Consider the following 14231-nt stretch of genomic DNA (forward strand, 5'->3'; position numbering starts at 1 on the left):
TCTTCGCCTCTCCCACATCGATGCATTTCCTCATACAAAGCCGTAAAATAATAACTTAATTATATTTTTTCGGTCGAAAAATAAAACATAATTAATTAAGTCAATGTAAAGTCAAATCTTACTTTTTTTACTTTATAATGATAAGTTTACACAAATTGAACTTATAAAACAGATGACTCTCGTGCGTATAGTTTGCAGTTTTTTTTAAAACGAGAAATATTTGTGTTTTTTTTTTATTATTTACAAGAATACTTTCATTTCATTTCAATTTCATACTATTTCTGTGAGTCTAAGCGGCTCGTTTTAAAAAAAGGCATCAAATTGTGGTAGATTGGGTTCGAACCCAGAAACCCTGACTCGAGAGTCCGCGACCTAACCACGGGATCACAACCCGACACATTACATGTGGTTGTCATCTCAGAAATTATGAATCTACTCGTATTTTATTTATTTATTGAACGGCTAATGCCTTTAACATAATACATATATACAGTATCCAATATAAAAATACACTAATAGAAAAACAAAAAGTCTTAAACATAAAATAAAAATAAAATAACTTATAGTAAGCGCTGGTAAATACACGTCTCCTTCACACACTATCAGCGAGCAGCGAGAGAGAGTGAAACACAACGTTTAAATTTATCCATTACAACATTGAGAAGAAATGCTGAGAAAGTACAGACTTCAAGGTGGATAACAATATATAATATTAAATAAATCAATACTTTCAAAAGCATTGGCTAACATGTGAAGAGAATCGGAGAGAACATGACATAGTTTGCATTATGTACAAATACTGCGAATATAGATTTTTGCCTAGTACCTCTTCGACGCACGCTAAGCTTTATTTGATTCAGGAGAGTGTTTTCTGCCAACCCTACGATTTGTTTACTCAATTTCAATATTTGATTCGTGTGATGTCACCGTATTAATCGCGAATTCGCTGTCACAAAGTCATCAGTTGATGTCATCAAAGATAATGGACGTCTCTCACTATTATTTATAAATGACATGCGGATCGTTAGTGGACGATTGTTTAATCTCTCGCTAATGAGACGTTTCTAGACATTTCGAAAAATCCGTTAAAAGTTATCATCACTCACATTTTTAGTGGCTACGCGTAATCGATTCCTCGGAAATCATCGTTAAAAAGCTATTTAATTTTTTTTTTAAATGTAGATGAAGTGGTATTCTATTGGCATTATATACAAAATTTTACTACTAAATAAAATAAAATAAAAAGACAAAATATTTACTTATTAATAACATAAATTTCACTTGGTAAATACCACTATTTCTTAAAATCTATTGTGAAACGTGTTTTAAACAAAAGGGTTTTTGGTTTATTTTCAAACTAAAGGGTTTCAAATTTGAATATTACAATGAAACACTGAATTTACTACGACTAAGTACTACTTAGTTCTCTGCCTCCGTAGTGTAATGATCAGCACGCTCGGCTACCGTACTGGAGGTCTGGTATCAATTCCCAGGGGGGGTCAAATAAATATAAGTGATTTTTTCACTCTTATATTTATTCAATATTACCTTGGACTCGTACCGGAAGCGGAGGGCTAATCGCCTTTCCTTCATATGTTAACTATCAAGATAACACTGCGTTTATATGATACAGTGCCCTATGCACCATTGGGGTGCGGATAACAGTTTGAATGAAAGTACTTAGTATTAATCTACTTAGTTGTTCATTTAATTAAAAAAAACATCGTGATTTTCACTGATTTTTAGGGTCTACGAAGTTGTATAATTAGTTAAAAAATAAAAACAGTACAATTCAATTAGATTAAATTCGTGGTTTTAACGGATTTTCAGGGTCTACTAAGTTGTAGGTATGAACTCACATGTAGTTACTATGTCATGAGATTGATCACATATCTAGGAGTTCCGCAATTCCAAATAGATTACTATTATTATGATAATTATTCATATATTATCAGATTAAAACCAATATTTTTAGCTTTTCCATTTTATTTTTATTTGACCAGCGACCGAGTTTCGTCGTTACCGACATCATCAGACTGGTAACGACGAAACCCGGTCGCTGGTCAAATAAAAATAAAGCGGAAAAGCTAAAAATATTGGTTTTAATCTAATGATATATTAAAATGCAATTCCATCACGAAGTGTCAGTGGATAATATAGATGATTTAAGAAAACACTTCGTTTTTCACCACTTGAGTTTTATTATAGACTACATGTTTCAGAAGTTAAACTTCCATCATTCAGCTCTGTATAATAACTAAAATATAAAATATAAAATATAATTTAGTTATTATACAGACCTGAATGATGGAAGTTTAACTTCTGAAACATGTAGTCTATAATAAAACTCAAGTGGTAAAAAACGAAGTGTTTTCTTTAATCATTGTAACATGTCTTACCACAAAGTTAATGCCGAAACAATAAATAAGATAATATAGATAATTATTCTTTTAATCCCAAATAAAAAAAAATACAATAAATTTTAAGAAATAGTGGCATTGTCCAAGAGAAATTTAAATAAAATGATAAATAAAATGGGTACATATTTATCACAGAATATTACTGCCGAATCGATTAATGAAAATATAATATTTTATTAATTGTTTCGACATTAACTTTGTGGTAACATGTTACAATGATTAAAGAAAACACTTCGTTTTTTACCACTTGAGTTTTATTATAGACTACATGTTTCAAAAGTTAAACTTCCATCATTCAGGTCTGTATAATAACTAAATTATATTTTATATTTTAGTTATTATACAGACCTGAATGATGGAAGTTTAACTTCTGAAACATGTAGTCTATAATAAAACTCAAGTGGTAAAAAACGAAGTGTTTTCTTTAATCATTGTAATATAATATTATAATAGACAATAATATGTATTAACTTTTAAAAACGTCTGCGACATTACTATCTGTCATTAGAATCCTAACTGTCGATCAAACCTCCTCCCTCTACCTCCTTCCCTAAACTCCCTTCTTCCTTTGCCCTCCTTATTATCGTCTTTTGTTAATTTATGTTTCTTTTTAAATGTCAATTTGTAATTTATGTTTTTTTAAATGTTCAAGTACTATCTGCCCACTGATTGCAAACGGCTATATATGGTATCAAACGTTTTGATCAATATCACTAGTCCGTCTTTGGTCGGTTGGAAGATATTGCTTTTTAGCAATAAGCCCGCCAATGTACTTTTTATTTTCTTTACATGAAGTTTAAAATAAAATAAAATAAAATAAAATAAATATTTAATTGCATGGGTTTCGATGTTCCGAAATTCTATCAATAATTTGCTGATCGTACTCGTATAGAGCTGGCTCTTAGCGTAATCAATTATATTTAAATGTTTTTTCCACGTTATGTATCCTTCGCTGAACAGCTGTTGTGTTTATTGTACTTATTTTTTTATTTTGACAGCAGTGATTTACGATACACGTACCTAGCTTGGTGACGTCACCTTTGCTCCTGAAGCCGGTCAAACTAGTACAAAGTTCGTACAACTTACTAGACGACCGATTATTAACACTTAAGGGGATACAACGCAAGACAGTATTCATTCTCCGGCCGACCTCCCTAGGGGTAATATGTTTTTCTACGCCGGTTTTTTTTAAAGAACGTATATTGGATATTTTTTGTTTTTTAGATTAAGTGTAGAAAAAAATTTATGGATATATTTTTTTAACTCTTGAAAGAAAAATTTATTTTTGCAATGTAAAAACGGTGTTTAAGAAAAAATCAATTACGTAAAATGTAACCTGTAAAAATTAAGTTGCGACTTAACGAATACAAGGCCTTCTGCAATTTAAACATGTCGCCCTCTCCTTTCAAGAACGTCATAAATCAAAAATCGTCAATTTTCAGTTGTGTATGTTTTCAGAATGCCCAGAAAATGTACTATATCCCAGCAAAAGAGGCATATTTTTAACTTAATATTTACCCGCTACAGGGCAGAAAGTGTTGTTTTTGCATTTTGAAGACAAGGTATTGTTTAATTATTTTTTTCAATAAAGTAAATATTTTTCATATAGAGAAAAAAACCGTCAGGTTTTACTTAAAAATATCTGTTGCACAGTAAAAAGTTCAGTAAGTGGCTTGATATATATTTTTAATACATTGTATTATATTTTAAAACTTTAAAAACGTTCTCCTGAAAAATCAAGAATTTTGATTTATGACGTTCTTGAAAGGAGTGAGCGATGTGTGTTTTTGGATGACGTGAATAGTGTAGGTATAGAGTCAATTTTCAGCTGTCTGTCTCATAGCAAAATGATAATCGCAGATCAGAACTACACAGTGTGAATAGGTGTGTTATTAGCAGTAAATTGAACTCGGTATAAATCACGTTTGTTGTCTTCAAACTCGACTCAACACATGTGATTTAGCGCCCAAGCCGGTTCCCATAGAGTTAAATTTCATCCATTACGCAGACACTATCGGATATGCCTATGAGCATGCGAAACTTAACCCCGAGTAACAGAACACCATCGGAAATCAACCTCTGAGCTGCTCGATTTCTAGTGCCAAACTTTCCGTCCCGTGCTGGATTGTTTTACATTACAATATTTTTGACAAAAAAAAAACATATTTTTGCCTATTTTTTGTAGTGAAACTTTCGGAAATCCATCATAGATGTTCACCGTACACAATTATTATTTTTTTTTTTGAATTACCTAACGTCCAAGTGACTCTGAAATCTAGCTACGGCTTATGCAACACCGTTTATCATGTCCCTACTCAGGCTTCAACTTTAAAAGTTTCATAGGCTATGCCTACTTGTGAGTGGATTTACTCTTTATGTTTAAAGTTACTATAATTTCATGTAATTCATGAGTGAAAATTTTAGGCAAAAACACTCGCTATCTCGCTAGAGGCATGAGTTTATACATTTCAATGATTCTAAGTTAGCAGTGAAGTTACTTAGGTGTATGATTTTAATTCTTGATTTTACTCAGGTAGTGTACCGTACACAATTCACTTTACTTATGTATTTATAGTGTATTTACATAAAAATATCAACATTTACGGACTCGCTGCCGAAAATTTGGCGGCTGTATAGAAGACGCGGCTGTCGTATAGTCCATTCGTTGCGTGCGCGCAGTTTTTTTTTTTAAATGCGTTGTATTAAAAAATAAATATAAATTAAAATGAAATTTAGAAAGATATTTTAAATAAAAGTTTATATTAAAAAACGGACATGATCAATATTTCGACCAAACCAAATGCCTCAAACCAAATTTAAGTGCAAAAAATTATGCAAAAGTGTTGATATAAGTACGTAATGTTGAAAAACGACTATGCATGCGATCCGCAGTCAACGGTACCTTTATAAAAAACGACAATAGATGCGATCCGCAGCTTACGGGTTTATATTGTCGATTCAAATGGTATGAAAATTAATAAATATTCACAACATTTTGAGTGTGTCCAATTACTTGTTCACGAATCTGGATTATCTCCAATTCGGACTAATATTTTATATTTTTTTTTTAAATCTCAACATAGCAAAAAAACAATTACATTAAATGTTACCTGTAAACGGTTTAAAGAAAATAAAAAAAAGGTACGTCTCGAAACCGGTAGACATAAAAATCTCGGTGAGTGGTTGGTTATAAACTAATATTTTTAACATTTTTGTAAAAAAATAAATAAGTAAAAATGACTAACTACGAAGTAAATGCTTTCAATATTAATAATATTGAGAATATAAAGAAAATTAAATAGCGAGCTAACGATTTCTTATTTTATGTTTTTGTTTCAAGATTACATCTTAAATATGATGTTAACAAAAAATGCCCAGACCATATTCTTCTTCATCTATGTTGAGATGTCGAAAAATAATATAAAATAACTCCTAATTGTAGATAATCCAGATTTGTGAACAAGTATATGGACACACTAAATATGTTGTCAAATCTTTCTTGAATAAATATTAGAGTGCAAAATCACTTATATTCCCCTGGAAATCGAACCCAGGACCTCCGGTACGGTGGCCGAGCGAGCTGACCATTACGCTACGGAGGCGGACAGACATATTTGCACATATTTTGTACACCATTGTTATTTTTGGATCGAGCACAACGCCCCACATATCTGAGCGCTTCCGTCGTGTCGTGCCGGTCGTGTCGCGAACTTGAAACTTCCACTGATTTTATTTATTTTTGTATCGCGCGAATCGTGGCGCTTTGATCCGTCCATTTCTAGCCAATTCTCTCATCTGTCTTTGGCGGGATTGTGGAATTCGCGCTGGATTTCCCTCAAAACTTCTTATTATAATAATTCTCCGGTTTAATAATACTCGTAAGCGGTCAGGCCAGGAGTCGAAATAATCGGCGGGTGTGTATCAGGAGATGCGTGAACGTGGAAAGGGCGATTTTTATTGTGAACAGAGTAGTGGGACGTTCTATTCTCTCTGCCTACCCCTGCGGAAAAGCGGCGTGATGGTTAGTTAGTTAGTTAATACTCGAATATTTTTTTACTCTAAGAATTACATCAATTCTCAAATGAGCGTTAATTAAATATTATTTATATTTCAAGCATTTACTTTGTGGTTAGTCATTTTTACGTGTTGCAGCACAAACATGCGTTAAGAGCCGAGAATGTTTGTGCTGCCACTCTTAGTGCTTGTTGATCTTCGGATCGACCAAAAATCGCATATATTTAACATTTTGTGTAGGTTTAAGTGTGTAAATAGTGCTATGGTAGTGAAGGGTAGTATTGTTTGCATGCTGTGGTAGTGATTGTCCTGACGAAGAGACGGGTACGTCTCAAAACCGGTAGACATAAAAATCTCGGTGATTGGTTAAATACTACTATTACTAAGATTTTTGTTAAAAAAAATAAACACGTTAATTCATTTTCAATCACCGTATACGGTATTATTTTTTGACGTCTCATCAAAGATGAAGAAGAATATGGAAGTCATCTTTGATGAAATGTCAAAAAATAATATGAAAATAACTCCTGTAATTGGAGATAATCCAGATTTTGCGAACAAGTATTTGGACACACTCAAAATGTTGTAAACCGTATACGGTGTTTGAAAATTATGCGGAATGCATCGAAACACGTGTCACGATAGGTTTTGATAAATTGAAGTATTTATCAAATTTAAATTAAAAATAAAATAAAATTTAAATTAAAAATAAAATAATGCCTACCATCTTCCGAAGTTTGACCAAGGTTAGTTAAATAAAATCAAGAAAAAAACACTGGCGACAGAATTTTTATCAATATCTCTCTGACCTTCACCAATTTTGAATCCGTTGAACCACGAAGGGTCGCTATTATTATCTGACCTGTCATCTCCAATCGGGTTTCGGTTCAGGAACGGTCAATGATTTCTTCGTCCGGTCGAAGATCACAAGGAAGATTCGGCCTAGCTATGAAATAATCGCACTTTAAAAATACGTTGATATAGAAGAATGCAAATAGAATGGACCGTGACGTAGAATCGGATCTTGAAGTGATTCGATTCTTTGATTCGTATCCGATTCATATAATTAATAAAATATAAATAAAATATTTGATATTATTTTCTGACATCTCATCAAAGATGAAGAAGAATATAGAAGTCTGGCATTTACGGGGCTGACGACCGTCATAGGCTGGTTTAAGTGATCACTTTACACACGTGTAACATTGACCAATTCTACCCATTATTGACAACCACACTTCTCAAATTCTTGGAAGTTCTATATATATGAACCAATTTAGAAACCTTGTTCTTGAATCACTAGAACTTCACTAGAGACATCTATTGGTGAGATGTAAAGAAGCTTTATTAAGCAGAAACTCTTATATTAGTATGTGAGGTCCAAATCCTGGATTATAATCACACACATGAGAAACGCCAGAAAATACCATTTTTATTTTTATTTTTAAGTTTATAATATGACCAGATAATTTATTTACAACATTTTGAGTGTGTCCAAATACTTGTTCACAAAATCTGGATTATTACTTGTTTATTGCATTCCTTATTCCTGCAAATCCTTACAATAGTACAATACAATAACCATTGCGCAGTTGGTAGGTAGTATAAAATCTTCACGTTCTCTATATTAAGCCAGCGTGTTATTTTGATTTTTATTGTTGTGACTTCAAACTTGAAAGTTGTTGTGCTAATATTTTATGAAAAGGCGCTATTTAAAATATTATTATTTTATTCATACAGTGATATATAAATAATATGCATGTACAGACTTAAGCATAAAATATTTTCATTATTATTCTCTTATTTTGGTTTGACTCTCGACTCTGCCAATTCGAAATTGACGCCGACAACTTTAAATTCGGCAGAATGATGTCACTTTTCGCAACCACAACACGGTAGTACGGGTCTATTCTCAAAACCGGTCGTGTATTTTAAAAGTACATTTTTCATCCATGTCTAATGCTTTTGGATGATCTCCTTCTATCTGCAATGGTCATGGATCCCTTTGGAATTTTATATATATATATATATATATATATATATATATATATATATATATATATATATATATATATATATATATATATATATATATATATATATATATATATATATATATATATATATATATATATATATATATATATATATATATATATATAAATATATATATATAGCAGTCAAATCTTTTCAGTCAGAAATTATCAGTTTTTTTACATAATATTTTTTTTTGTGATTTCTTTATAGCTTTTCAGTCAAAATTATAAAGCAACACTTCTTAAAGATGATATAACAAAAAAGTACCAATTTAGTGGCAATTTTTTTTTTCATAATTTTATAGTTAATTTGTAGATTTTTCGATTTTTTTTGGCATAAAAATGAAAAATGCTCATTTAATTGTAAAAAATCACATATTTATTTAAAATAAAATTTCATAGGTACGTAACACTAACAATTATCAAAAACCAACAGAATCAGTACCAACTACCTATTTTATATGTAGATTATATCGTAGATATGCAGGAGAAAGTGACCAAGTGCATTTTTTAACAAAAACGTGATCATTGACTATTTGATATCTTACTAGCTTAATATTGCCCTGAAAAAAATCTGAAAGGATTTTAAACTCGGAAGTGTAATATATTGACTTGTTAAAAATGACTAACTGCATTGATGTTTATTTTCTTGACAAGCAAAAGTGACTTAAATGGCCCTTCTGAAAATTTTACATTTTGGTAGTTGGTCACATTCTCCTGTACGACTACGATATGTAGATGTAAATAATAAAAAATTGTATAAAAAGGAGTTAGTTCCGTTTTCGACTGTTCTAGCGACAAGTTTGTCAGTCAGTATTAAGCACTATGGACGCTTTGAGAATCGCACTGGCCCAGCTCTGAAGCATCGATTCGCTTCAGCATATTGACACTTTTCGAAACACGTGTTTCTAGCTGGCCGGTGACTTCACCGACCATTATTGCTATATATTGTAACACGGGATGCTGGCTGCACCGACAGGTCGGGAGATCTACACGCAGATAAATGAGGAGATTGATGATGTGTGAATGCATTTACATTTTCGTACGGGCGGAGTGAGTATTGTGATCTGTGACCCGTGGACCCGCGATCTAATCAACTAAAAACATCGGTGTTATAGGTGGTCCAACTTGAGATGAAACTTCTATCGTTTTTTTAAACGAAAAATTTTACAAATAACAATATTAATATTATTTATTTTATTTTATTTTATTTAAACTTCACGTACAGAAAATAAATAAGTACATTGGCGGGCTTATCGCTAAAACTCAATATCTTCCAACCAACCAAAAACAGACTTGTGATATTGATCAAAACGTTTGATACCATATCGCTCACTCCTTTCAACAACGTCACAAATCAAAAACTTGATTTTTCAGGAGATGGTTTTAAAAGTTTCAAAATATAATACAATGTATTAAAAATAAGTATCAAGCCACTTATTGAACTTTTTACTGTGCAGCACATCTTTTTAAGTAAAACCTTACCTTTGTTTCTCCATTTGAAAAATATCAAGTATATATTTTTTTTAATTAAAAAATACATTTTATTCAAAATGCAAAAACAGCACTTTCTGCCCTGTAGCGGGTAGGTAAATATTATGTTAAAAATATGTCGCTTTTGCTGGGATATAGTACATTTTCTGGGCATTCCGAAAACATGCACACGTGAAAATTGATGATTTTTTTAAAAAATGACGTTCTTGAAAGGAGTGAGCGATATATAGCTGTTTGCAAAAGGGTAAAAAAAATGTGTGGAAAATCATTGTATGACAGAATTAAAAACGACGATATAAGAAAGGAATGTAAGGCTGAACGAGGAATAATTGAAAAGATTAGGAAGAGCTCTTTGCGGTGGTATGGACATGTGGAGCGAATGGATAGCGAGAGAATGACTAAGAAAATATATGTGGCGAATGTGAGAGGGAAAACAGAACGTGGACGACCGAAAAAGAAAAAGCACGATCAGATCAATCAAAACCTAAAATCTGGCGGTGTCAAAAGTCTGCGTAATCGGAGGGCATGTATGACTAGATGTATGGATGTGAAGGAGGCGAGGAGTGTATGTCAGGACAGAAGAGTGTGGCGTTCCATTCTCTCTGTCTACCCCTGCGGGGAACGGCGTGATGGTAGTAGTAGTAGTAGTAGTAGTAGCAAAAGGGTAGATAGATTTTTCCGAAAGCACGTTGAATTAATGACGATGACTAGGCCAAGCCGTGATATAATAATTCAGCAATAACCTTAGCGATTTGTCATGTTAGGAATTAACTAGTAATTACACGGCTGTTATCGCAATATTGTAAAGTGACCCGAACGAGGTGTGTTTTCTGCATTCAGTTATCGTGTCGTGCCTTCTGACAGCTTCTCGACAAGGAGGCAGATCTGCCATCGAGATAATTGTGATCGAGTAATGGTGTACGGGGAGCTTTATTATCAGTTGTGTATCTGATGTTACAGGAATTTATAATAAGATTATTATAAAATATGTAATAAATGTGTCAAACAGAACGTAGTGTAGTATTAAGGCCTTACTTGCAATAAAATAATTCAATAAGCGTTTGACTGCGCTGAGAATCGGTTGTCACTACACCCCGATTTTTTAAGAATACATTTTAGGTTTCTTTTGTTTTTTTAGAAAAAATATTTTTTTTTAAATATATATATTTTTATCTAACTCCGCACCTTTCAATAACTCATATTTTCAAATCCATATATTTATTTCGAAGAAAAACCCTTTTCAATGCACAAACGTTATTTTATATTACATGGGAATACGGGAAAATGCCCATAAATGGCCACGCTGAGGTTCGCCGCCCAGTTGGCCGCTTTTCCCGCGGAGGCGCAAAGAAGAGGATAGCGCATGAATGCAGGATTCATGTGGAAGAGGCGAAGAATGTTTGCAAGGACAGAGTGGTGTGGCGCTCTATTCTCTCTGCCTACCCCTGCGGGGAAGCGGCGTGATGGTTAGTTAGTTAGTTAGTTTAAACGTTATTTTAAACAAAATATTCAATTAATGTTACCTGGGTTTAAATAAACTAAAGTTGCGATTGTATGTATGTTAAATCTAAATCCATAAATATTGAATTTATATTATTTTTTGACATCTCATCAAAGATGAAGAAGAATATGGAAGTCTGGGCATTTACGGGGCTGACGACCGTCATCGGCTGGTTTAAGTGGCCACTTTACACACGTGTAACATTCACCAATTCTACCCATTATTGACAACCACACTACTCAAATTCTTGGAAGTTCTATATATATGAACCAATTTAGAAACCTTGTTCTTTTTTTACATATTGACTTTAAAATATTGCTTAAACATGAATTTTACTTTTTTTTTCACATCTCAGCATAGATGGAGAAGAATAACTTAGTAAAATAAGTATTTTAAAAAAAAAAATAAAATGAAAAGAGAAATATTAGTGTTTTTATTATTTACAAAAATATTTAAATTTCATACTATTTCTGTGAGCCTAAGCGGCTCATTATTAGAAATAGGTATCAAATTGTGGTAGAGTGGGTTCGAATCGAGAAACTCTGATTTAAGAGTCCGTGACACTAGCCACGGGACCACAACCCGACTGGGCTTATAACCTGTCATAGGCTGCTTAAGTGATCACTTTAAATTAGTGCAACATTCGCCATTCTACCCACACTTCTCAAAATTTTGGAACTCCGACATATATCATTAAGCCCATGACACTGTATATGTGAGTTCATTGGAGCCATCTGTGGTTAGGTTGGGAAAACATTTATTAAGCAGAGACCCTTTTATTTTGGAAAATACCCAGATTTGTGAACAAGTAGTTCGTAGTCATACAGGGGAAAGTGACCAAGTGCATTTTTTTAGAAAAACGTGATTATTAGCTATTTGATATCGTACTAGCTTAATATTGCCCTGAAACATGTTACAAAGCGATTTAAAACTTGGAAGTATAATATATTGACTTGTTAAAAATGTCTAACTGAATTTATGTTTATTTTTTGGCAAGCAAAAGTGACTTAAATGGCCCTCCTGAACATTTAACGTTTTGTTAGTTGGTCACTTTCTCCTGTACGACTAAGATGTTTGATGAGATGTCAAAAAGTCGTATGAAAAATAACTCCTATAATTAGAGATAATCCATATTTGTGAACAAGTATTTGGACACACTCAAAATGTTGTAAAGTATTTGTATTTTTTATATATTGGACAAGCTCAAAATGTTGTAGGTGATAATTTCTACTTATTTATTTTTTTACAAAAATGTAAATAAAATTAGTATGTAACCACTCACCGAGATTTTTACGTCTACCGGTTTCGAGACGTACCCGTCTCTTCGTCAGGATAATCACTAACACAGCATGCAAACAATACTACCCTTCACCACCATAGCACCAATTACACACAGATCGACCAGAAATCGCATGTGTTAGACATTTTGTGTAGTTTTGAGTGTGTAAATGGTGCTATGGTGGTGAAGGGTAGTATTGTTTGCATGCTGTGTTAGTGATTGTCCTGACGAAGAGACGGGTACGTCTCGAAACTGGTAGACGTAAAAATCTCGGTGAGTGGTTATATACTAATTTTATTAACATTTTTGTAAAAAAATAAATAAGTAAAAATGACTAACCACAAAGTAAATGCTTTAAATATGAATAATATTGAAAATATGATAATTTCTATTGCACATTACGACTTTGATAATATTGCATTGTGCATTGTGTGAAGTCGCACTGCACCTAATTATGACTAATTAAAATGAACGGATCAGATTATAAAGTCAAGGACAGTAGGAAGTTAGTTAGTTGGTTCGCTGTTAATATAATATTATGTTACATACTTGTGATTATTCTAATTATTTGGTTCTGCCCGCATCTTATCTTAATGAATAAATGTTTATGTATTTAATGTACATATTATCATACTGATTCGTAGAGTAACCAGTGCATGGGGCACGATCGTATACCACGCATATGTACATTATAGACATATCGCTCACTCCTTTCAAGAACGTCATAAACCAAAAATCGTAAATTTTCAGTTGTGCATGTTTTCGGAATGCCCAGAAAATGTGCTATATCCCAGCAAAAGGAGCATATTTTTAACTTAATATTTACCCGCTACAGGGCAGAAAGTGTTATTTTTGCATTTTGAATAAAATGTTTGTTTTAATTGTTTTTTTTAAATATACAAAATATTTTTCAAATGGAGAAAAAACCTTCAGGTTTTACCTAAAAAGATCTGTTACATAGTAAAAAGTTCAGTAAGTGGCTTGATATTTATTTTTAATACATTGTATTATATTTTTAAACTTTAAAAACGTTCTTCTGAAAAATCAAGTTTTTTGATTTATGACGTTCTTGAAAGGAGTGAGCGATATATTACCTTGGCCTGTCGCGTCTTCACACGATGGTGTCTTCTGCTGCTCCAAACATCAGGAACACAGAAAAATCCTGACGTCATCAGGTGTGACGTCATGACGTGTTACTTCTCCAATTCTCTAACACGAACTTCGGGTAAAGTTCTAGTGATTCAAGAACAAGGTTTCTAAATTGGTTCATATATATATAGAACCTCCAAGAATTTGAGTAGTGTGGTTGTCAATAATGGGTAGAATTGGTGAATGTTACACGTGTGTAAAGTGATCACTTAACCAGCCTATGACGGTCGTCAGCCCCGTAAATGCCCAGACTTCCATATTCTTCTTCATCTTTGATGAGATGTCAAAAAATAATATGAACTGCGGGGTCTATAGCAGCAGTGCATTCCGTATGATTG

General features: G+C 32.7%; 1 protein-coding gene across 5 annotated transcripts in view; it reads left to right on the forward strand.

Annotated features, from left to right (window-relative positions):
- Positions 1-14231, forward strand: part of raw (NDT-like domain-containing protein raw) — a 178501-nt gene that overhangs the window by 78062 nt on the left and 86208 nt on the right. The window lies entirely within an intron of this gene.

This window comes from Brachycentrus maculatus, unplaced genomic scaffold (genome assembly GCF_059751285.1).
Source record: "Brachycentrus maculatus isolate JH-2025_06_01 unplaced genomic scaffold, ASM5975128v1 h1tg000139l, whole genome shotgun sequence".
Classification (NCBI taxonomy): Eukaryota; Metazoa; Arthropoda; class Insecta; order Trichoptera; family Brachycentridae; genus Brachycentrus; species Brachycentrus maculatus.